Below are 22550 nucleotides of genomic sequence, written 5' to 3' on the forward strand. Positions count from 1 at the left end.
ACATGCAAGACGCCCAACCAGAGTTCTGACCATGGAGAAGGTCAATGAGATCCGACAACGACCCATGAGAGATTTCATCTGAGCCCACACCCCCCCCCCCCCCCTTTCCCCCTTATTTCCTTTCTCCTTAATGTTTTAGTGTTAGTGGTAGCATTAGCTCTTTGTAACTTTGTAATTTCCGTACTCAGACATGGTATCAGATTCACCAATTGTAACTTTTTGGTCTCATAGGTCATTTTGGCCTTTTGAAGACGTTAATATATCATTTCATTTCATTCTCTCTCTCTCTCTCTCTCTCTCTCTCTCTCTCTCTCTCTCTCTCTCTCTCTCTCTCTCTCTCTCTCTCTCTCTCTCTCTCTCTCTCTCTCTCTCTCTCTCTCTCTCTCTCTCTCTACTCTTCTGCCACCCTACGCAACCAACAATGGTTACGTCCCGAATGGTCTCTAAGCTTTCTCCAAGAGGAAGAAGTTTGACTTGCATCGTCACGAGCTTGCTAAGCAATGGAGACCAAGAGCAACTCACCCGTGTGTAAGTCTCCCTCGACGGTAACGAAGGCAACATTTATGGTCACGAACAAGAGGATAATATAATTGGCATGTACATAGTTGAAGGAGGCACTATTTCAATTACATGTTAACTTTACACACAGCACCAGGAAGAAAAGAGAACACAATTGCGTCTAGCGACTAGAACGTCACTGCGCACACGAGACCGACACCCTGTAGGCCCCAAAGACTGGCGTCTCTTTCGATATTTTTTTATTCGATTGAAAATGAACGATCTGCACACTTAGATCACACTCAACCCTGTACACGCATCCCAAGGCTTTCCCGAGGCTCCCCCGATGTTTCCTTGCAGTTTAGGTGCGAAACCCTAAACCTAGAGAAAAACACAACAAGATGTAATTCTCTGTTTTGGATCGTTTTTAGCGGAGGGAACACGTCTACGCGTGTCTTAAGGGCTCCCGCATGCGATGGGACAAATCCCCTATAAATTGGACGAGTTTTCACGCGAGAAAACTCTCCAAATCCACAATCTTTCTCGATGGAACCGTGCGTACCTGTGGGGGATTAGCAATTAGCTAATCCCCTTCCTATTCAGAAGGCCCTTGCGATGTGAGAAACCTATTCGGCCGCAGCCGTTTCACACTGGCCATGCAATGTCCACTTGCACCTTTTCAAGGGTTCCAAGGAAAACAAGTAAAAATAAAATATGTAGTACATATTTAGAGAAGGCAACAGGAAAAAATATACCTCCTAGTGAGACACCCCACCCTTGAAATATTGCAAGCGACCTCGCTTGCACGCCAATACAATAATACATGCGAATATCTCCTGATTTCACGTATATTCTATGATGGGAATCCAAGATATACATGCTTCCGGAAATGTGACGTTGGACTATTAACAATCCCACCAACTTGGCTACTTCACATATATCAAGCATAGAAGTCTTCTAGTGTACTCTCAAGCACAAATCTCTCTAGCCAAAATCTGTATGGAAGGAGTAGATACGATTGCTTAACTACTCCTTTGAGCATCATGAACCATGCTCTTACCTAGCTCCAGAGGGCTATATCAACTCACTATGGGTTCCATCTGAAATCCTTCAAGATACAATTGCAGTAGCTGAGGTGAATCAACTAATTCAGACTCTTCCATCCATTTGGCATCCAACAATGGATAGTTCTTGAACTTCACCAAATAGCATCTGGCAACCTTTCCTCTAACCTCTTTATGTGCCAATATCTGTTCAAGAACAAGAATCTCATCCAATTCTTCCACTTCGGGTTGTTCCTCATCAAGCATATTCTCTGGCACATCACCAACAAAGGGTCTTAGAAGGCTACCATGAAAAGCATTATGTATTTTCCAGCCTCTGGTAGCTTCAACCTGTAAGCTACATCGCTGATCTTTCCTGAATCTGAAAAGGACCATAATATCGCATACTGAGCTTTGGAAACAAACCTTCCTTGCCTCTCCTTTCCTTAACCTAGCCTTTTCAAAGCGCAAAAGTACTCATCACCAAGTAAAAATACAAGTTCACGACAGTGACGATCAGCAGCTTTCTTTTGCTTAGCCTGAGTCTTCTCAAAAGCAATCTTTATCTTCATGTATGTTTCATCCATATCTTGCACATACTTGTCTGTCTCAAATATCTTGTCCTCTACTATCTCAAATAATACCTTGCCTGTTGACGTATACAGTGTTATTGTAAGCATATTCAACCAATAGAAGATGGTGTTCTCAAGTTGCCTTGTGCTCTGACACATAACATTTGAGTAGATCCAGGATAGAAGAATTTGCCTCTTCTGACTATCCATCAGTTTGTGGATGAAACGAAGATGAGAACTTTAACGTAGTGCCCATATTCTCAAACAATACCTTCCAGAAAAGACTCGTCATACGTGGATCCATGTCACTGACAATTGACTGAGGCATCATGTGATAAAGATATTGCTCATAAATAACTTGACCATGTGTTCTGGCTTTATCTTCTTCCTAACAGGAATGAAATGGGTCTACTTACTGAACCTACAAATGATAGTCCAAATCCCATCATTGCCTGTTTGCGTTCTTGGAAGATCAAAGATAAAGTCCATCGCTATGCTTTCCCATGGCCTATCATGGATCGGCAATGGCTACAACAATCCCGGTTGCTTTTGCCTGTCAAATTTGACTTTTTGGCATACTAAGCATGATTTTACAAATGTGTCAACATCTTGACGCAAAGCTGGCCAATAGAAAAATGCATCAACCCCTTTCACTGTTGCATTAATTCCACGATGCCCAGCATATGGTGGAGCATGACTTTCCATCAAAACCTTTGGCCGTAACTGTTTAGTAATGCATAACTTTCCATGCATCATTAGAAATACATTCTTAAGCATATAGTGTTATGAGCGCGTATAGAGCTAGAAGAGAGCAAGAGGAGGTGCTCACAATGTACAAGAACTTGGACTTGATTACAAGACTTAATACTATATTAGGAGAGCTAGATACAAGACTTGGATTACATGACTTGAGTACAAGACAAGGCTTGATTGCAAGGGGCAAGACTTGAACATAAGAACTAGAAGAGGGATTTCCTCATAGGAGCCTCACAATTGGTGTTGACAAAACTGAGGGGCTTGTGGCCCAAGACCCCTATTTATACCGGTGCTTGAGGAGGTTGCTTAAGGAGGTTACTTGACGAGGTTAGAACTTTCTAGGTTCTTCTTGAGGAGGTTAGAATCCTCTAGAATCGTCTTGTTCCTTCTAGTTATCCTAGAACCTTCTAGATCCTTCTTCCACTTTCTAGAGCTTCTAGATTCTTCCGAAATCTCCTCCAAGCTTCTAGAATCTTCTAGTGATCATGTGGGCGATGACATAGGCAATGATGCAAGCGATGACATCAACGATGATGCAGCTGATGACACAGGCAATGATGTTGACGATGATGCAGGCGATGACATAGGTGATGATGCAGGCGATGACATCAATGATGATGCAGGTGATGACACAGGCGATATTGCACGCGATGACATCAACGATGGCTGACTCTCAAGCATCCACAACGTTACCTCCTCTAGCAACGAGTTCCACGAGGAGCGGTGATGTTCCTTGACTGGGGCTTCCATGGATGTTGTTGATGGAATTCTTGGACTTTGAGAGGTGCATGCGCTGAAGATTGTGTGTTGGTTCCCAGGTTCTTTCACTGACATCATAGCCTTTCCAATGCACCTAGTACTGTAACCTGCCACGCGAAACTCAAGAATCTAGGACTTTCTCGACCTCACATTCGTCATGTCCTTATAATCTCAACCGGAGGAGGTGGTTGTAGGACTCTTTCTGGGATGTTAGATGTGTGACAAGGTGTCACATGACACATCCAACCCTATGTGTCCGTGGACAAGCTATAGCATGATCAGGATTCGGTCAGTCCAGTCAGTCTAGATTAGAAGTGATCTGGTACTTTTGTGAGTCTATTCATAGACCGTGCATGCCCAGTCACTTAGATTAGATGCATATCCTCTGGTTGCACACAGCATGATCATCAGTATTCCCATTAGAATCCATTAGAATCAGTTAGGGAATTTTTCCAATGCATTTAGCCTATTTTCTTTATTTTTGGTATTTTTCACTTATTAATTTAAGCGACTTCCCAACAAAAGTAGGTAGGGCAATTTGGGTAAGAAAATATATAAGCAAACCAAAGCTAATACTAAAAGGCAGAAGAGGCAGCAGGAGCTCCACGCTCAACAGGCAACTTCTCAGCAGACACCCCCAGGAGACCTAGCGTTTTGCAGATCCAGCATCACCTAGCATTTTTTCCCATCAAATCAGCTTCGGCTACCGCAGACAGCAAGAGCCCCAGTGTTTTTGCAAGAGATCAACAGATCAGCAGATCAGCCTAGCGTTTTCCATTTTGCAGAACCACGGCAGCAACAGGACCAAAGTTCAGTTTTCAGTTTTCAGCAGTTAGTACCCGCAGATCAAGTCCCGAACCTCGCAGATCTCACCTTCCCGCAGCAGTTCCTCGCCGCACGGTCAGTTTCCGCAAGGTTCACAGTTTCAGCCCGGAAAACGCAGATTTCAGCATCTTGTCACCGAAATAGAGTCAGAATTCAGCATCTTGTCCCCACTCTTGTCACCGAAATAGAGTCAGAATTCAGCCCGGAAAACGCCCGGAAAACGCAGATTTCAGCCCGGAAATAGAGTCAGAATTCAGCATCTCGTCCCCACTCTTGTCACCGAAATAGAGTCAGAATTCAGCATCTTGTCCCCACTCTTGTCACCGAAATAGAGTCAGAATTCAGCATCAGAATTCAGCCCGGAAAACGCCCGGAAAACGTCAGAATTCAGCCCGGAAAACGCAGATTTCAGCATCTTGTCCCCACTCTTGTCACCGAAATAGAGTCAGAATTCAGCAAATAGAAGATTAGCAGATTTCAGCCCATAGCGTTTTTGGACAGCAGTAAAAGATTGCAGATTTCAGCCCATAGCGTTTTTGGACAGCAGTAAAAGATTGCAGATTTCAGCCCTTAGGTCGACTTCGTCATCACCGTCATAGCCAAGACTTGCATCAGTCTCATGCATACCATTTGTACCAGATTGTGCAATCATAAGTAGACCACTCTCGCCGACAAGAGTGGGGCCTTCGGAGGAGGGTTTTACAACGTCTCTGGTGTCGTATCTCTCCTCTCTCTATCTCTCAGTCTCAAACACTTGCACACACAGTGTCCATTCACTTTTTTTGTGATCATAGCATTCTCTCATTAAGAACGGAAGGCTCTACCTTCCATAAGAAAAAAAGGAACCTTGAACACAGTTTGGAGCACTCATCTTGAGCAAAGCGCAAACATTCATTCCGCTGCGCCTAACACAAGGTTCTAGGACGGAGACATGAAAGACCGAATGGATTTTCATGGATGAGGGCAATTGGAATCGATAGGTGATTGGATTGACTTTTGACGGATAATCTTAAATGGGCCAAGCCTTTGGTAATCGAGCTTTTGACAGGGACGAGATGAATGTAGATCACGCCGAAGGAGCCACACTTTATTCCCCTCTTTGTATTTTGGATGCAGCATGCGATGGAGATCTGCACTTTCCTTATAGTTTGATTGAGCTTCTTTGATATGAGTTGTAAGTTCTTTGTGAATTGCAAATAACCGTTGTGAAAGATGAATAGCAGCTGGATTCTTGACTTGATGGTGCCTGTGGATATCCTGTTTGGGATGTTGACCATAATTAGCAAAGAATGGAGTGTGACGGGTGGAGGCATGAAAATTGTTTTTGTAGGAGAATTCATCTAGCGGTAGGAGCTCGACCCAATTATCCTGGTGATAATTGATAGTACAACGGAGATACTGTTCCAAAACTTGATTTTCTCTCTGTTTGTCCATCACTTTGTGGGTGATTGGATGAGGAGAGGTTGATTTGTACTTTGAGTAGCTTGAATAAGCATTTCCAAAAGCTAGAGATGAATTGTGGGCCTTGATCAGAAACTATGTCATCCGGTAATCCGTGATAACGATAGATATGGTGTAGAAAGAGTTTGACCGTACCTTCGCCAATGATGGTTTTAGTGGTTGGAACGAAGTGTGCCATTTTTGTAAACCGATCCACGACTACTAAAATGGAGTCAAATCCTTGTGACAAGAGTAGCTCTACAATAAAATCCATGGAGATGGATGACCATGGTTTGCTTGGAATGGGCAAGGGATGGAGTAACCCATGAGGACGATGACAAGGGGCCTTTGATCTATTGCAAGTGTCACAAGTGCCCACATACTCCTTGACAAGCTTTCACATTTGAGGCCACCAAAAGTCACGGGAGAGAAGCTCAATTGTCTTATTAACCCCAAAATGCCTTGCTGATGGAAGATCATGCCGCTGCTGAAGTACCTCCAAGCGTGTTGGTCCTCGCGGAATATAGAGAAGACCCTTATAGTAAATTAGTCCATCAATTTCTTGAAAGTCCTCATTAATCCCTTGTCCTTGTAGGTGTTGTCTAATATTCTGGGCAAGTGGGTCCATGGCAATTTGCGTCTTCACCTTAGATAGAAAGGTAGAATCTTCAGGAGCTTGGCTTACGGTTGCGTTTAGTTTAAACTGCTCAGGTTTCAAAATCACCGACTCTTGTTGATCAAATGTTGCGTCGCCTTCTCTAGGTGCAAGATAGGATCTTCTTGATAAGGCATTTGGCTTACCTTGTTGACGACCAGGCCTACAAGAGATAAGAAAATCAAACCTTGATAGGATACCACTCCACCTGGCTTGGCGATGATTCAAGACGCGGGATACCATGAAGTATTCCAAATTCTTGTGATCTGTATAGACAGTGATCTTATGAGGAGCTCCTTCAAGTAGGTGACGCCAAGTGTTGAAGGAGTCGACGATTGCTATGAGCTCTTTGTCATGGATTTCATAATTGATTTCTGCAGCTCAGAACTTGCGGGAATGAAAAGCCAGTGGATGTACTCGACCATCCTCACCTACTTGGGATAGAATAGCGCCAAGGGCAAAATCTGAAGCGTCTGTTTCTAGAATGAAAGGCTTTGTAGGATCCACGTGAATTAGAATGGTTGCGGTCATGAAAGCTTGCTTGAGAGTCTGAAAAGCTTTCGCGGCCTCTGAGTCCCAAACAAACTTATTATGGCATGTCAACCTTGTGAGTGTTGTAACCACCTTGGAGTATCCCTTGATAAAGATACGATAGAAATTTGCAAATACAAGGAAACATTGGACATCTTTTACCGAGGTGGGTGTCTCCCAATCAAGGATGGTTTGAACCTTCTTTGGATCCATGGAGATTCCCTTTTCAGAGATAAGATAACCAAGAAATATTTCACCTTAAATTGATGAAAGGAGCACTGCTCCAACTTTGCATATAACCCTGATGCACGAAGCTTCTCAAGCACTAACCGTACATGGTGGTGCTCATGCTCTTCTTGATCCTTGGAAAATATCAAGATATCATCAAGTATATTACCACAAAATAATCCAAATACTCCCGAAAGATGTCGTTCATTAAATGTTGAAAAACTGTTGGGGCATTTGTGAGACCAAATGGCATGACGGTATATTCAAAGTGGCCATACCTTGTGCGAAAGGCTGTCTTCCATTCATCACCTTCTTTGATTCTGACTAGGTTGTAAGCACCACGAAGGTCTACTTTTGTAAATATTCTTGCCTTGCCAAGGCGCTCAAGAAGCTCTGGGATTAAGGGAAGGGGATAGCGATTCTTGACGGTGATCTTGTTCAGGCCTCTATAATCCAGGCACATCCGGAGAGTTCCGTCCTTCTTTTTTACAAAGAGTATCGGAGCTCTTGTTGGGACTTTGAATGCCGTATGAGCCCCTTAGCAAGATTCTTTTTCATAATTCTACCAATTCATCTTAAGCTAGCTTGTATATTGGGCCAAAAGGGGGTTGGGTTCCCTCCTGAAGTTCTATAGCACAATCATAAGGTCGATGCTCGGGTAAGAGGTCTGCATTCTTCTTCTCAAAAACATCATTGTAATCTTGATATTGACATGGCAATGCCTCCATGATGTTTGTTGTTGATGTGTCGGTCGATGTTGCAAATATCAGGAATGTTGGATACTTTTTTGCTGCACGCATGAAGACCTTGGCTCCAAGATATATAGGCCTATTATGTCTTCCCTTCTTCTTTTGGACTTTCCCTGGTTCAATTCTCCAAGCCCTCCAATCGATGTTAGGATTATGTAATTCAAGCTACGGTAGCCCAATAACAATTGGACTGCTTAGGCTTTGTATGAAATTGAACGCTATTCTTGAAACATGCTCCTTCAATGTTACTTCTATGGGGCGAGTTTAATACCTGACATCCCTTGCAGCGAGGGGGCGACCATCAATGACTTCAACAGTTGTTGGATTAGACTTCTCCACAAGTGGTATGCCTAGCTCTTTTTGCAAATTCTTTCTCCGTGAAGCACGCTGTTGCGCCTGAATCTAGTAATGCTTCACAATCCATGTGCCTACCCGGCATATGGATCTTAACTGGTAGCATAAAACTTGAAGTGGACTCAGCGGGAAGAAAGAGACCTTCTTTTGCTTGTCTTTTGTCCAACCGGTGGGTCTCTATTGAGGTTGGACGTCAATTTTTTCCGAACACGTTGAGGCCATTGCACCGTGAACCTTCATCCTTCTTTTCCTTGGACACTGTTGAACAATGTGCCCCTGCTCTCCGCAATACACACATAAGCCATACATATGTAAGTCATTAATGCGTCGCCTTTGCTTCTCCTAGGCAGAGAGAGGTTGAAACCGTGCTGAATCAATGTGCATGGGCTCGATGCTTGATTCATGGTCCTGTTGAGGTGTGTAGTCATCATGTCTCACTTTTGTTTGGGATCGCATGGTGCCCCAAGACGCCTCTCTTGTCATCCCTCAAATAGTCGATTATCACATTCTATTGCTTGAGAGATGAACTCACTTAGTGTGTGAACCTTTGGCATAGTCAATAAAAGATCTTTTACGTCATCCTTTAATCCCCACCGAAATTGGCTAATGAAATATTCATCATGCCAAGTTAAATCACAAGTGAGCTGTCGAAATTCAGATGCATAGATGGATGCAGGTCTTGATCCTTGGCGGAGATTTCTAAGTATGGTTTTAGCAACCCTTGCTCTATCAGTATCCCCAAAGGTTGCAAAGAACTCCAGCACAAAAGCTTCAAAGTCATGAAGGAGAGTAGATTCTTTTTCAAGCAAGGGAGCAAACCAAGAGAGAGCCGTACCCAAGAGGAGGGTCCCAATAAGGCCTACTTGAGAGGCATCATCTAAATAACGCTCTTGTTGTATTGAATGAAGAGATGCACTTGTTGGAGAAACCCTCTAAACTTTGATTTAATACCATCAAATTTTTCAGGCATGCTGACCTTCGGCTCCTTCTTATGTTGTTGAGAATTGTGCTTGATGTGTGCTTGTCTTTTGAAGCTCTTGAATTTGACGTTGAAGATCTTGCAACGCCAGTCCCAAGATTAGGGGTTGCCCTGCTTGAAGTTGAGCGTTATTTTCGTGAAGTTCTTGTAACTGAGCTTGGATGCTTTGCAATGCGTTGATGACACCTTCCATCGTCAGCTCCATGATGGCTTGAGAGGATTACGAGATGGTAGTTTTGCCAAAGGTTCACACACTAAGCGAGTTCATCTCTCAAGCAATAGAATGTGATAATCGAGTATTTGAGAGACGACAAGAGAGGCATCTTGGGGAACCATTGCGCTCCCAAATAGAAGTGACACATGATGGCTACAAACCTCAACAGGGCCATGAATCGAGCATTGAAACCATGCAAATTGATTCAGCACGCTTTCAACCTCTCAGCCCACGAGAAGCAAAGGCGACGCATTAATGGCTTATGTATGTATTGCGGAGAGCAGGGACACATTGTTCAACAGTGTCCAAGGAAGAGAAGGATGAAGGTTCATGGTGCAATGGCCTCAACATGTTCGGAAAACATGGATGTCCAACCCCAATACAGACCGACCGGTTGGACAAACAACAAGCAAAAAAAGTCTCTTTCTTCCTGCCGATTCCACTTCAAGTCTTATGCTACCAATCAAGATCCATATGCCGGGTAGGCACATGGATTGTGAAGCATTACTAGATTCAGGCGCAACGGCGTGCTTCCTGGACAAAGAATTTGCAAAAGATCAAGGCATACCACTTGTGGAGAAGTCTAATCCAGCAACTGTAGAAGTCATTGATGGTCGCCCCTCGCTTCAGTGGATGTCAGGTATGAAACTCGCCCCATAGAAGTAACATTGAAGAAGCATGTTTCAAGAATAGCGTTCAATATCATACAAAGCCCAAGCAGTCCAAATGTTATTGGGCTACCGTGGCTTGAATTACAAAATCCTAGGAGGGCTCAGAGAATTGAACCACGAAAAGTCCAAAAGAAAAAGGGAAGGCATAATAGGCCTATATCTTGGAGCCAAGGTCTTCATGCGTGCAGCCAAAAAGTATCCAACTTTCCTGATATTTGCAACACCGACCGACACGTCAACAACAAAAATCATGGAGGCATTGCCACGTCAATATCAAGATTACAATGATGTTTTTGAGAAGAAGAATGCGGACCTCTTACCGGAGCATCAACCCTATGATTGTACTATAGAGCTTCAGGAGCAAGCTATCTCAAGATGAATTGGTAGAATTACGAAAAAATATTGATGAGAATCTTGCTAAGGGGTTCATATGGCATTCAAAGTCCCAACAAGAGCTCCGATACTCTTTGTAAAAAAGGACGGAACTCTCCAGATGTGCATGGATTATAGAGGCCTGAACAAGATCACCATCAAGATCGTTATTCCCTTCCCTTGACCCCAGAGCTTCTTGAGCGCCTTGGCAAGGCAAGAATATTTACAAAAATAGACCTTCGTGGTGCTCACAACCCAGTCAAAATCAAAGAAGGTGATGAATGGAAGACAGCCTTTCCCACAAGGTATGGCCACTTTGAATATACCGTCATACCATTTGGTCTCACAAATGCCCCATCAATTTTTCAATATTTAATGAATGACATCTTTCGAGAGTATTTGGATTATTTTATGGTAATATACTTGGATGATATCTTGATATTTTCCAAGGATCAAGAAGAGCATGAGCACCATGTACCGTTAGTGCTTGAGAAGCTTCGTGCATCAGGGTTATATGCAAAGTTCGAAAAGTGCTCTTTTCATCAATCTAAGGTGAAATTTCTTGGTTATGTTATCTCTAAAAAGCGAATCTCCATGGATCCAAGGAAGGTTCAAACCATCCTTGATTGGGAGACACCCACCTCGGTAAGAGATGTCCAATGTTTCCTCAGATTTGGAAATTTCTTTATCCAGGGATACTCCAAGGTGGTTACAGCACTCACAAGGTTGACATGCCATAATAAGTTTGTTTGGGACTTAGCAGCCGCGAAACCTTTTCAGACTCTTAAGCAAGCTTTCACGACCGCACCCATTCTACTTCACGCAGATCCTACAAAGCCTTTTATCCTAGAAACAGACGCTTCGGATTTTGCCCTTGGCGCTATTTTATCCCAAGTAGGTGAGGATGGTCTAGTACATCAAGTGGCTTTTCATTCCCGAGAGTTCTCAGTTGCAGAAATCAATTATGAAATCCATGACAAAGAGCTCTTAGCAATCATTGACTCCTTCGACACTTGGCGTCACCTACTTGAAGGAGCTCCTCATAAGATCATTGTGTATACAGGTCACAACAATTTGGAATACTTCATGGAATCCCTCGTCTTGAATCGTCGCCAAGCCAAGTGGAGTGGTATCCTATCAAGGTTTGATTTTCTTCTCTCTTATAGACCTGGCTGTCAACAAGGTAAGCCAAATGCCTTATCAAGAAAATCTTACCTTGCACCTAGAGATGTGACGCAGCATCTGATCAACAAGAGCCAGTGATTTTGAAACCTGAGCAACTTAAGCTAAACGCCACCATAAGCCAAGCTCCTTTCTACTTTTCTTTCTAAGGTGAAGACACAAATCACCAAGGACCCACTTGCTCAGAATATGAGACAACAACTACACGGACAAGAGGTTAATGAGGACTTTCAAGAATTGATGGACTAATTTACTATAAGGGTCTTCTCTATATTCCGCCAGGACCAACACGCTTGGAGGTACTTCAACAGCGACATGATCTTCCATCAGCAGCAGGGCATTTTGGGGTTAATAAGATAATTGAGCTTCTCTCCCGTGACTTTTGGTGGTCTCAAATGTGGAAGATTGTCAAGGAGTATGTGTGCACTTGTGACACTTGCAATAGATCAAAGGCCTCTCGTCATCGTCCTCATGGGTTACTCCATCCCTTGCCCATTCCAAGCAAACCATGGTCATTCATCTCCATGGATTTCATTGTAGAGCTACCCTTGTCACAAGGATTTGACTCCATTTTAGTAGTCGTGGATCGGTTTACAAAAATGGCACACTTCATTCCAACCACTAAAACCATCAGCGGCGAAGGTATGGCCAAACTCTTTCTACACCATATCTATTGTTATCACGGATTACCGGATGACATAGTTTCTGATCGAGGCCCACAATTCATCTCTAGCTTTTGGAAAAGCTTATTCAAGCTACTCAAAGTACAAATCAACCTCTCCTCATCCAATCACCCACAAAGTGATGGACAAACAGAGAGAGTAAATCAAGTTTTGGAAGAGTATCTCCGTTGTACTATCAATTATCACTAGGATAATTGGGTCGAGCTCCTACCGCTAGCAGAATTCTCCTACAATAACAGTTTCCACGCCTCCACTCATCACACTCCATTCTTTGCTAATTATGGTCAACATCCCAAAGAGGATATCCACAGGCACCATCAAGTCAAAAATCCAGCTACTATTCATCTTGCACAACGATTATCTGCAATTCACACAGAACTTACAATTCATATCAAAGAAGCTCAATCCAAGTATAAGGAAAGTGCAGATCTCCATTGCATGCAGCATCCCAAATACAAAGAGGGGGATAAAGTGTGGCTCCTTTTGCGTGATCTATGTTCATCTCGTCCCTGTCAAAAGCTCAATTATCGAAGGCTTGGCCCGTTTACGATTATCCGTCAAGTCAATCCAGTCACCTACGGACTCCAGTTTCCCTCATCCATGAAAATCCATCCGGTCTTTCATGTCTCTGTCTTAGAACCTTGTCACACATCTAACATCCCAAAAAGAGCCCTACAACCACCTCCACCGGTTGAGACTCAAGGACATGACGAATATGAGGTCGAGAAAGTTCTAGAGTCGCGAATTCGCGTGGTAGGCTACAGTACTTGGTGCATTGGAAAGGCTATGATGTCAAAGAAAGAACCTGGGAACCAGCACACAATCTTCAGCATGCACCTCTCAAAGTCCAAGAATTCCATCAACAACATCCATGGAAGCCCCAGTCAAGGAACATCACCGCTCCTCGTGGAACTCGTCGCTAGAGGAGGGGGTAATGTCATGGATGCTTGAGAGTCAATCATCGCTGATGTCATTGCCTGTGTGCATCATCGCTTGTGTCATCACCTGCATCATCATTGATGCCATCGCCTTCATCATCACCTATGTCATCGTTGAAGAACCTAGAAAGTTCTAACCTCCTCAAGTAACCTCCTCAAGCACTACTATAAATAGGGGTCTTGGGCCACAAGCCCCTCAGTCTTGCCAACACCAGTTGTGAGGCTCCTATGAGGAAATCCCTCTTCTAATTCTTATGTTCAAGTCTTGTCCTTCCAATCAATCTTTGTCTTGTACTCAAGTCATGTAATCCAAGTCTTGTATCTAGCTCTCCTAATATAGTATTAAGTCTTGTAATCAATATTAAGCTTATTATCAAGTCCAAGTTCTTGTGCATTGTGAGCGCCTCCATCATGTCATCAAAGAAGATGCCCACGAATATTCCATGTGGTCTAAATATTTTGTCCATCATTCCATTGAACGGGCAATAGCATTTGTGAGACCGAATAGCATAACAAGAAACTCATCGAGACCAAATGTTGTCCTGAACGTAGTCTTATAGACATCTTCTAGCCTAATGCGATCTGGTGGGACCCACTCTTTAGGTCAATCCTTGTAAACAATGACGCTCCCCCTAGCCGATCAAGAATGTCATCTATCCTCGGTATGGGGAACTTGTTCTTGATGGTATTTTTATTCAAGGAACGATAGTCAATGCACATGCGCCACAAACCATCCTTCTTCTGCAAGAGTATAGGCAAACAAAAAGGGGATGAACTGGGCTTTATCAACCCCTTCTCTAAAAGCTCATTGAACTGACTCATAATCTCTTTCTACTGGGCTGCACTAACCCTGTGTGGTGGTCTATCCGATGGACTAGAACCTGGCACAAGATTTAAGGTATGATCCTCAGGTCTCTCAGAAGATAACTCCCCTAGTAGAGAGTCCGAAAAACAATCACTGAAACCACTCAGAAAAGTTGACCTATCTTTATCTAAGGTAGACAAATTAGATACAACTTCAGGTACTTCTTTTGCAAAGATCAAGACGCAGAAAGATGATTATTAATTATAGATAAAATAGCAGAAGCAGAAACAACTGGAAAGAATCGCCTTTAAGCTTTACATCAAGGACATGAGTCTTTCCTCTAGGTACAAGGATAATCTTTTTGTTGTAAGTATCCACCATAGCATGCAACCTGTAACACCATGGGATACCCAATAACACATCGCAGCCCTCAAGTGGCATAATATGAAATCCTTCCGCATCCACGTGACGCTGAATGTGCAGACGAAGCTTCCCCAAAATGGGAGTAACAGGCTCTGATGACCTGGGCATGCCAAACCTACTTCACTTGTCATACCCATCTCCTCTGCACGAATGCCCAATTTTGATGCCAATTCTGGTGATATGAAATTTGCAATAGCTCCGAGATCAAAGAAAACCAACACTATCTGGTCTCTAACTTTTCCCCAAGCTCTGCATAGTTCCATGGCATCTATGTTTGACTGGTCACCAGCCAAATCTGGGACAAGTCCTGCACTGGGCTTTGGCTTCTTTCCTTTATGCTCTGACTTGTCATCCTTTATCCTGTGCCTTCTTTTGTGGGCATTCATTAGCAAAATGTCCCTCCTCTTCAAAAATGTAGAATTTCTTGGCCTCTCTTAGAGCTTTCCTTTCTTCAAAAGATTTGCCAAAAAAATGCCTTTTCTGTCCTTGTCCTCGCCCAAAATAAGATTTAGATTGCTTCTTGGACGTGTCAACTTCATCAGTGGAGGGTTTCTTTGTGGGAGGTACAGAAGGCTTTGCTGCAGCATTGCCCTTAGCTGAAAACTGTTTACCCTAGGATCCTTTCTTGTGGCTATTAAAATTATCGGAGTCTCCCTTCGACAGATTGTTGGCCACTCTCGCATTCTCAATCAACTGCACCACATTCATGACACTAGTCTTTGTGCAATAGTCCTTGATTTTCTTCGGCAATCCGCAACAGTACTTCTCAATCTGTATGAATAATGGCACAAGCTTATAGGAGGTTACTCGCAACAGTGCAGCCTAGAATTGTTTATTGTACTCCTCAAGATTCGCACACTGTTTAGCATTCAACTCGTGTCATTCTGTCATCACATCCACTTCAAAAGTGTTTGTAAGCGATGCACGTGCAAAAAGTTGTTTGAATTAGTTGGGGCTTGACCCTGATTCAACAATGCAGTCAACCATTGAAGCGCATTCCCTTTCAAGAAAGTGGCAACCTTGCGTATCTTCGAAGACTCTGTGAAGTTTCCTCCGGCATAGGCTGCATCAATTGTTGTATGAAGGTCAAAGCCTTCAGTTGATCCTCAGTTCCCCTGAAAGTCTCAAACTTCACTCCCTACCCACCTTCCTTGTAATCTTCAGGCTGACTCAAAGGAGTCACATAGTCATAAATAGGTGCCCGCAAAAGTGGTGCTCCAGGACTGACCATTCCAGCACTCGCATTACTTGTTTTACCTGCCATATCTGCAGTTTGGGCATATGGCTGCGAAAAACCAGCCATACCAAACTGTGTTCCAGGCATTCTGAATTGACCATAGGCACCTTGAAAACCTGGTTGGACACCTATGTTCCGGTACATAGGGTTACACATGCCTGTTTGCATTGTCCCAAACACATTCCCTGGCATATAACATGTGGAAGGTGCCATAGCTTGGAACACTGAACCACTTCCAAAATAACCAGGGTATGAAGTAGGTAAGGGAAAGGTCTGACACATAGCCTGTTCATTACTCCCTTGACCATTCACAAACGGTTCCATTCCAGCTAAAGCAAATTCCTTGGGATTAATGGACACCGCTGGTTGCTCAACCACACGAGCTTCCCTCGAGCATCATGAGTCATCTGTGCATTGGAAATCTCCTTTTCCTGCAAAATGGCTCAATCATGCCCTGTGTCGGAGCCTGCAAATCTTGTGTAGGAGCCTGCAAGAACTCCGGCATCCTTGGGTTGTTAGCCGACTGCTGAAACATATCCATGCAACTACGCAATTGAGCTCTGAACAACATGTCCTTTTCTTGAAGAGTTGAAGGAACTCTCTCCGTGCCGCGTGAGGAAGATCCCTCTTCAGGTACTTGGTCTCTTTTCTCTGCCATAACGACAAGCTCTGTGTTTCTTTCACCCACAACAATTCACGTTGATCTTTTTGGAGAAAAAGTGACTATCCTGTCGATGGAACCATATAACCGGCCTGTACACAGTAGAGGGCGGTACTATTTCAATTACATGTTAACTTTACACAGAGCACTGGGAAGAGAAGAGAACACAATTGCGTCCACTGACTAGAATGTCACTGCGCACACGAGACCGACACCCTGTAGGCCCCAAAGACTGGCGCCCCTTTCAGTATTTCTTTATTCAATTAAAAACACACGATCTGCACACTTAGATCACACTCTCACAAAGCTGTCCAAACCTGGCGAGGGCTGAAAACGCAGCTTTTCGACCTGATTTTGGCAACATAACTACGCCAAAACCCCCTAAGGTCAAAAGTACATGTCTACGAAGCTTTCCATTAAAGCTGTAAACCTACACCCACTACTCACACACACACTGTAGGTCACTTATGGAGCAAAAATCAGCCTCCACTTCAAAATGGGCACCCCCTCTTGCTGAGGTATCCTACAGGTGGCTCTACTGCTGCCAAGTGTCCAGCTTGCCCCTTTGAGTTAATTCCCTAGTTCCCACCAACTTATAAAGTTGTAAGTGACTTTCCGAGTGGCCTAGATTTCATTTGGCACACACAGGCTTCCATACTCATCAAAAACAGTGCTAACTGGCCCGACCACAGTCCCAGACAAACCGACCTAGACTCCCGATGTGAGAAACCTGTTCGGCCATAGCCGTTTCACACTGGCCATACAATGTCCACTTGCACCTTTTCAAGGGTTCCGAGGAAAACAAGTAAAAACAAAATAAATAAAAACATGTAATACATATTTAAAGATGGCAACAGGAAAAATACACCTCCTGGTGACAGATAACACAGGTGGAAACAAAGATGAAAGAGTGGAAAACGGCGATGGAAGGATGGTGGAAAGAAAAGGCCAACCTCATCCAAATGGTCTTCAACGAGGGAAAGCAATGGAAAAAGGAGAAAGAAGACTTTCAAGCGGAAGTCCAAGCGCTCCGAAAGCAAGTCCCAGACCTTAAGCGAGAGCTTGCGGAAACTAGAGCGGGGAGTGTACTTGAAGAAGGAGAAATCCAGCCCTCGATGAAAGAAGAACTCAAAGTCGTCAAAGAACAAGTGCAGAAGATCAAAGAAGAGAAGCAACATGAGGCGAAGACGTCATCGTGGGTAGATGCAATCACGAAAACACAGAAGAAGGTAGATTAGGCCGAGAAATGGATAGAAGTCGCCAATAAAGCAAAAGAGAAAGAACCAACAGCCATCCCACTCTCACAATCATCACCATGACCCTAGAGGAAGAGCAAAGGAGGAAGGCTAGAGCTTTACAAGTACGAGTGAACGGTCTAAAAGACCGTGCTGATGTGGAGAGGGAAGTCAAAGACCTTCCAATTATGATGGGTAGGGAGGCCACTCACACAAAGGCATGGAGAGTGGGGAAGAAGAGGAAGGAAATGGGGAGACTTCAAAGGAGAGAGCGTTGATCCTTCGCTCCCCTCCATGAAAGCAAAGAAGGATTTCTTGAAGAAGCGTCCTACACTAAAGAAGACCGGGATATTCCTTGGGGACGACCTTACATTCTCACAGCTTGCTCATATGCAAAAAGTTAGTCACAAATGGGTGACGTGGCAGCAGACCCCAGACACACACTCACGTGGTAGCATTACGGACCCCCGCACAATGTGTTGGCAAGCTAACGTGGCCACTGTACGGATTCCGGATTTTGCGGCGCAAAACGCGTTAACATGCTGATGTGGCAGCATACGGATCTCCGCAAATTACGTTGGCTGAAATTCGCTGGCAGCTTTTGGGATAATTGCTTTTGAGTTAAAAGCTTTTCAAGTTAATGCTTTTGGGGCTCTGCTTTTGGGCATCCCTCGTAACCTTTATAATGAACCCAACGAGGCTCACTCAGCAAAGCATCTGGACGCAGAGTCTGAGAGCGAGCACCCGCGGGAGTTGTACTTTGCTCAAAGATTAATATAAAAAGAAATAAAAAGGCGCTAGTCTTTGGGGCCAATACCTCTAGGCACGGAACTACGCCGGGCCGTGTCGTCTTTTGTGGATTGTTTTGAAGTGAATCTCTGCTGTGTCGCGGTAGAATCTAGACTTGGGGTGTCCAAGTTTGTTACAGTGGTATCCGAGCACAAAAAGATTCTTCTTCTACGAAAGATCCGATCCTTTTTGCTTCGCACACAGCTTTTGGGAAAGAATCTTCGTGCCTCGACCCCGGACTTTTTGGCGACTCCCACCCTTCATGCATCGCGCATCGGGCGCGCTCCCGTCTTCATTGCTCTGTCTTACAAGGCATAAAGCCATAAAGAATCCCAGATTACACATGGATTCTCATGAAGAATCTGACAGAGATGACACCTCTCAGTGGGAAGGCAACGAAAAGTTGAAAATCCGGTGTGGGAACCGAAGAAAAGAAAGAAGATTTGGGCAATATTTTTTTCATACAAGTTTGCCAGAAAGGAGTATAAACGTCAACTACAAATTGGCTTATGTGTGGACAGATTGATTTAGTACTCTAGGGACCCGAGATTGGCGAAACACGCGAAGAATTACCCGATTGATAAGATTTACTCGAGATGGCGTGTCGCCACTGCTTCTCCTCTCAGGTAGGGAGCAAAGCCGAAAAGACAGACGAGTGCAGAAAAGCGGAACCTGTACTCGCAGAAAGACATGGACAAGCACTCTTGAAAAGAAGAACTTCTACAGAGCCAACCAATATCACTTCCTCGAACACAAGAGCAAGAAAACACAAGAATTTAAAGAAGGTGGACAGTCGATTAAATTTGAGTCCTTTTCTAGGTTCCGAGATGCTTGAACATGGTGGTCCACTCTTCTTCTGAGGAAGGAAGCTCCAGTTACATGGTTGAAATTCAAAAGGCTCTTTGTTTTCTTCTTGGCTGATTCGGGAGTACAAACGATGTTAGGTTTTCAAGCCCGTGGGAACACTGCTTATAGCATGCAGTGCAGGTTCAGTTGGAGTTTGAGTTTGCATGGCAAGCATTGATTTATATGTAGGGTTATTTTTATACAAACAATCAATACAATAGCGTGTGATTTTTCTGCTTAGTGTCGAATTCTCTCTCTCTTTCGTTCTCGCTCTGCTGCACTTGCTCCACGCCATGGTAGTTCCACGGTACCACCCACCATAGCTCCCACCATCTGGTATCAGAGCCAAGTGCTCTCTCGAGGTGGGCATAGCTTGGCTAGTGGTGTCAAGCCACACGGTGGCACTGCAGGCGGCAGTTCCCAGGTTGGTTGGTGAATCCGCTCAGAGCCTTCACAAGGCGGCAAAGCTCCAGGAGGTTGGGCAGTTTGTTGAAGGCACTGTTGGAGGTGCAATCATCACATAGGTGCTCTAAAACACCATCCGTGACTGCAGCAAACCTGGTAGAGCTTCAAGGCGGTGGTGCTTGCACCAGCTCTTTTGTCGGACAGTCAACTTTTAGAGCAACACCGGCTTGTATTCAGCAACATGGCGCCCTATAGTGGCTCTTCCTCTTCATCATCACCTTCCTTTGCATGGCACATTTGTGGTGGCCGAGCTCGATGCTCCATCAAGACGGCCATGGTATTGGTGTGCACACGCAACATAATGGCAGCCCTCTACGTTTTGCGGTTGCTGAGACCTAGCTACTTCTTCTCGGCGTCCTCTAGCTCAACCCTTACTCTCTTCCAAAGCTCCTTTCATACACCGTTCTTAGGAAAATACACACAATCACAAATTCAACATATACGAGAAGCTTTGGACATCTGGAAGAAGGCAAAGCCTATTGATTTGGTCAAATCCAACAAATACAAAGGGAGTTACCAGCAGGTTTATTGGGTAATGAGCAAATGGAGGAGCTTAGAGCCGATGTGATCACTGAACTTGTCAAAAGGTTGGAGGATCTTAAGACAGCTGGGAATGAGTCCCGACAACAACAGAAAGACATGTATGCCAAATCCATCCATTTACTGATTGGGGTACAGCTAGCAATGAGGCAAAGTGATGCAGAACATGAAGATCTACCCCAAACACTCGGTACATCGACACATGCAGAGTACCCAAACTATTTTTATATGTTCAGTGTCATAGATTTGTTATGTCTTTGTCTAGACAATCATATACTTTCTATCAAAGCCTCTTTTTACATTATCTGTTGTCAGTTATTGCCATGCATTCAAAAAATTTGTACGGGTTAGACACTGCCACAGATGAGTGGTAAGACCTCCCAAATTATCAGTTTTTTTTCTCAAGTCCTATTTTGTTGCACTTCTTGTGAGGTTACTAGGTACACCGGAAACTCAAGGTTTGGCAGTGAACCAAAAACTCCATGTATTGGTAGCTAATTTTTTTACCTACACCCTATCTGTTCAAGGGGGGGTTCTACTATCATAGAACCAGGTTATGGATACACCAGAAATCCTTAGTTGTGAGAGAACCTAAAACTCACGGTCCACGAGTACACCAAAAACTCAAGGTATCATGAGTTGTCTGTTTAGTTCGGGCTTGAGGGGGGGATTGTTAGGTTTTCAAGCCCGTGAGAACACTACTTATAGCATGCAGTGCAGGTTCAGTTGGAGTTTGAGTTTGCATGGCAAGCATTGCTTTATATGTAAGGTTATTTTTACACAAACAATCAATACAATAGGGTGTGATTTTGCTGCTTAGTGTCGAATTCTCTCTCTTTTGTTCTCGCACTGCTGCACCTACTCCACGCCATGGTAGTTCCACGGTATCACCCACCATAGCTCCCATCAAGCGAGATATACGAACCGCTTCGATTCATCTTCGGATGACCAAGGGAGATTCTTTGGATGCTTATTGCGAGAGATTTTGGAACTCTTTTCTACCAACCTCTTCATTTATGAAGGTCTCTTTTAAGGAACAGATTGAGCGGTTTTGTTGCGGACTCCCTACAGAGATCCAAGACTACTGCCTGGAACAAAAGTCCAATTCTATTCAAGAATTGATAGGTCATGCGAAACGGGGTTCTGCGATACATTCGGGAAATTTGACTTACCCCACTAATGAGATCTTGACTCAGAGAACCCAACAGACCTCTCACAATGAAAGTAGAAAGAGAAAGAGTTCCCAGGACAAAGAAAAGATACACATCCCCGACTGACTCTTAGAGAAAGGGCTATCTATCTCAAAGAGGGTAAGTGTTTTGGTTGCGGGGAATTTGAACACGTCTCCGCAAAATGCCCCAAAAAGGCACAGCAAGAACAGACTAAAGACAGGCCAGAGAGTTCTAAAGCAGCAGAGGAACGTGGCAGAAAAGGCAGACAAAAGCAGAACTCGTACCACATTGCGTGGGGCCAGAACCAATCAGATAAACGAAAGTACAAAACTTTGCCGCACTTAGGGTAAAGTGAAAGATCAGGAAGCCATCATTTTCTTTGATGGAGGAGCCAAGGCCAACTTCTTTTCACTTGAATTGGCGGCTCGACTTGGAATTATGCCCGACAGGCTAAGGCCACAGGCGAAGGCAGTTCTAGGGGCACCCGGATGGGATGTTTCCATTACACCGATCATTGGCAAACTTTGCTTGCAATGTCAGGGGTATTTAGGGCAGGAGGAAGGTTGTGACATCCTCCTCGAAATCCCTTGGTACCACAAGAACAACGCCGTGGTTGACTATCGGGCAAAAAGCGACTATGACAAAAGAAGGGCAAAGACATTGTACTTGATGAAATTCCGTTTCTTTACTTGATTTTTTGGAGAGAACTGAATGATGATTGAAGATCGAATATGTTTTGACCTTGACAAAGAACGCCAAGATTTTCTCCACGCTCATGCCGATGGCTTTTCTGAGGGTCTCCCAAGCGAGTTGCCACCATCTCGTCTTGAGGATCATACTATTGATCTGATACCTGGAAGCACACAAACGAACCGGCCACCTTATCAAGTGAGCCAAGCCCAGAATGGAGATTATGAACCAAGTGAAA

The 22550-nt window shown here is 44.1% G+C and overlaps 1 protein-coding gene and 1 pseudogene across 4 annotated transcripts in view; both read right to left on the minus strand.

Annotated features, from left to right (window-relative positions):
* The window catches only part of LOC147445206 (putative LRR receptor-like serine/threonine-protein kinase At1g56140), a 241608-nt gene that overhangs the window by 154187 nt on the left and 64871 nt on the right, over positions 1–22550 (minus strand). The gene's annotated exons all lie outside the window — the stretch shown is intronic.
* Positions 8321–16238, minus strand: LOC147445207 (uncharacterized; annotated as a pseudogene).

The sequence above is a fragment of the Adiantum capillus-veneris genome, chromosome 12 (genome assembly GCF_014529385.1).
Source record: "Adiantum capillus-veneris isolate H3 chromosome 12, ASM1452938v2, whole genome shotgun sequence".
NCBI lineage: Eukaryota > Viridiplantae > Streptophyta > Polypodiopsida > Polypodiales > Pteridaceae > Adiantum > Adiantum capillus-veneris.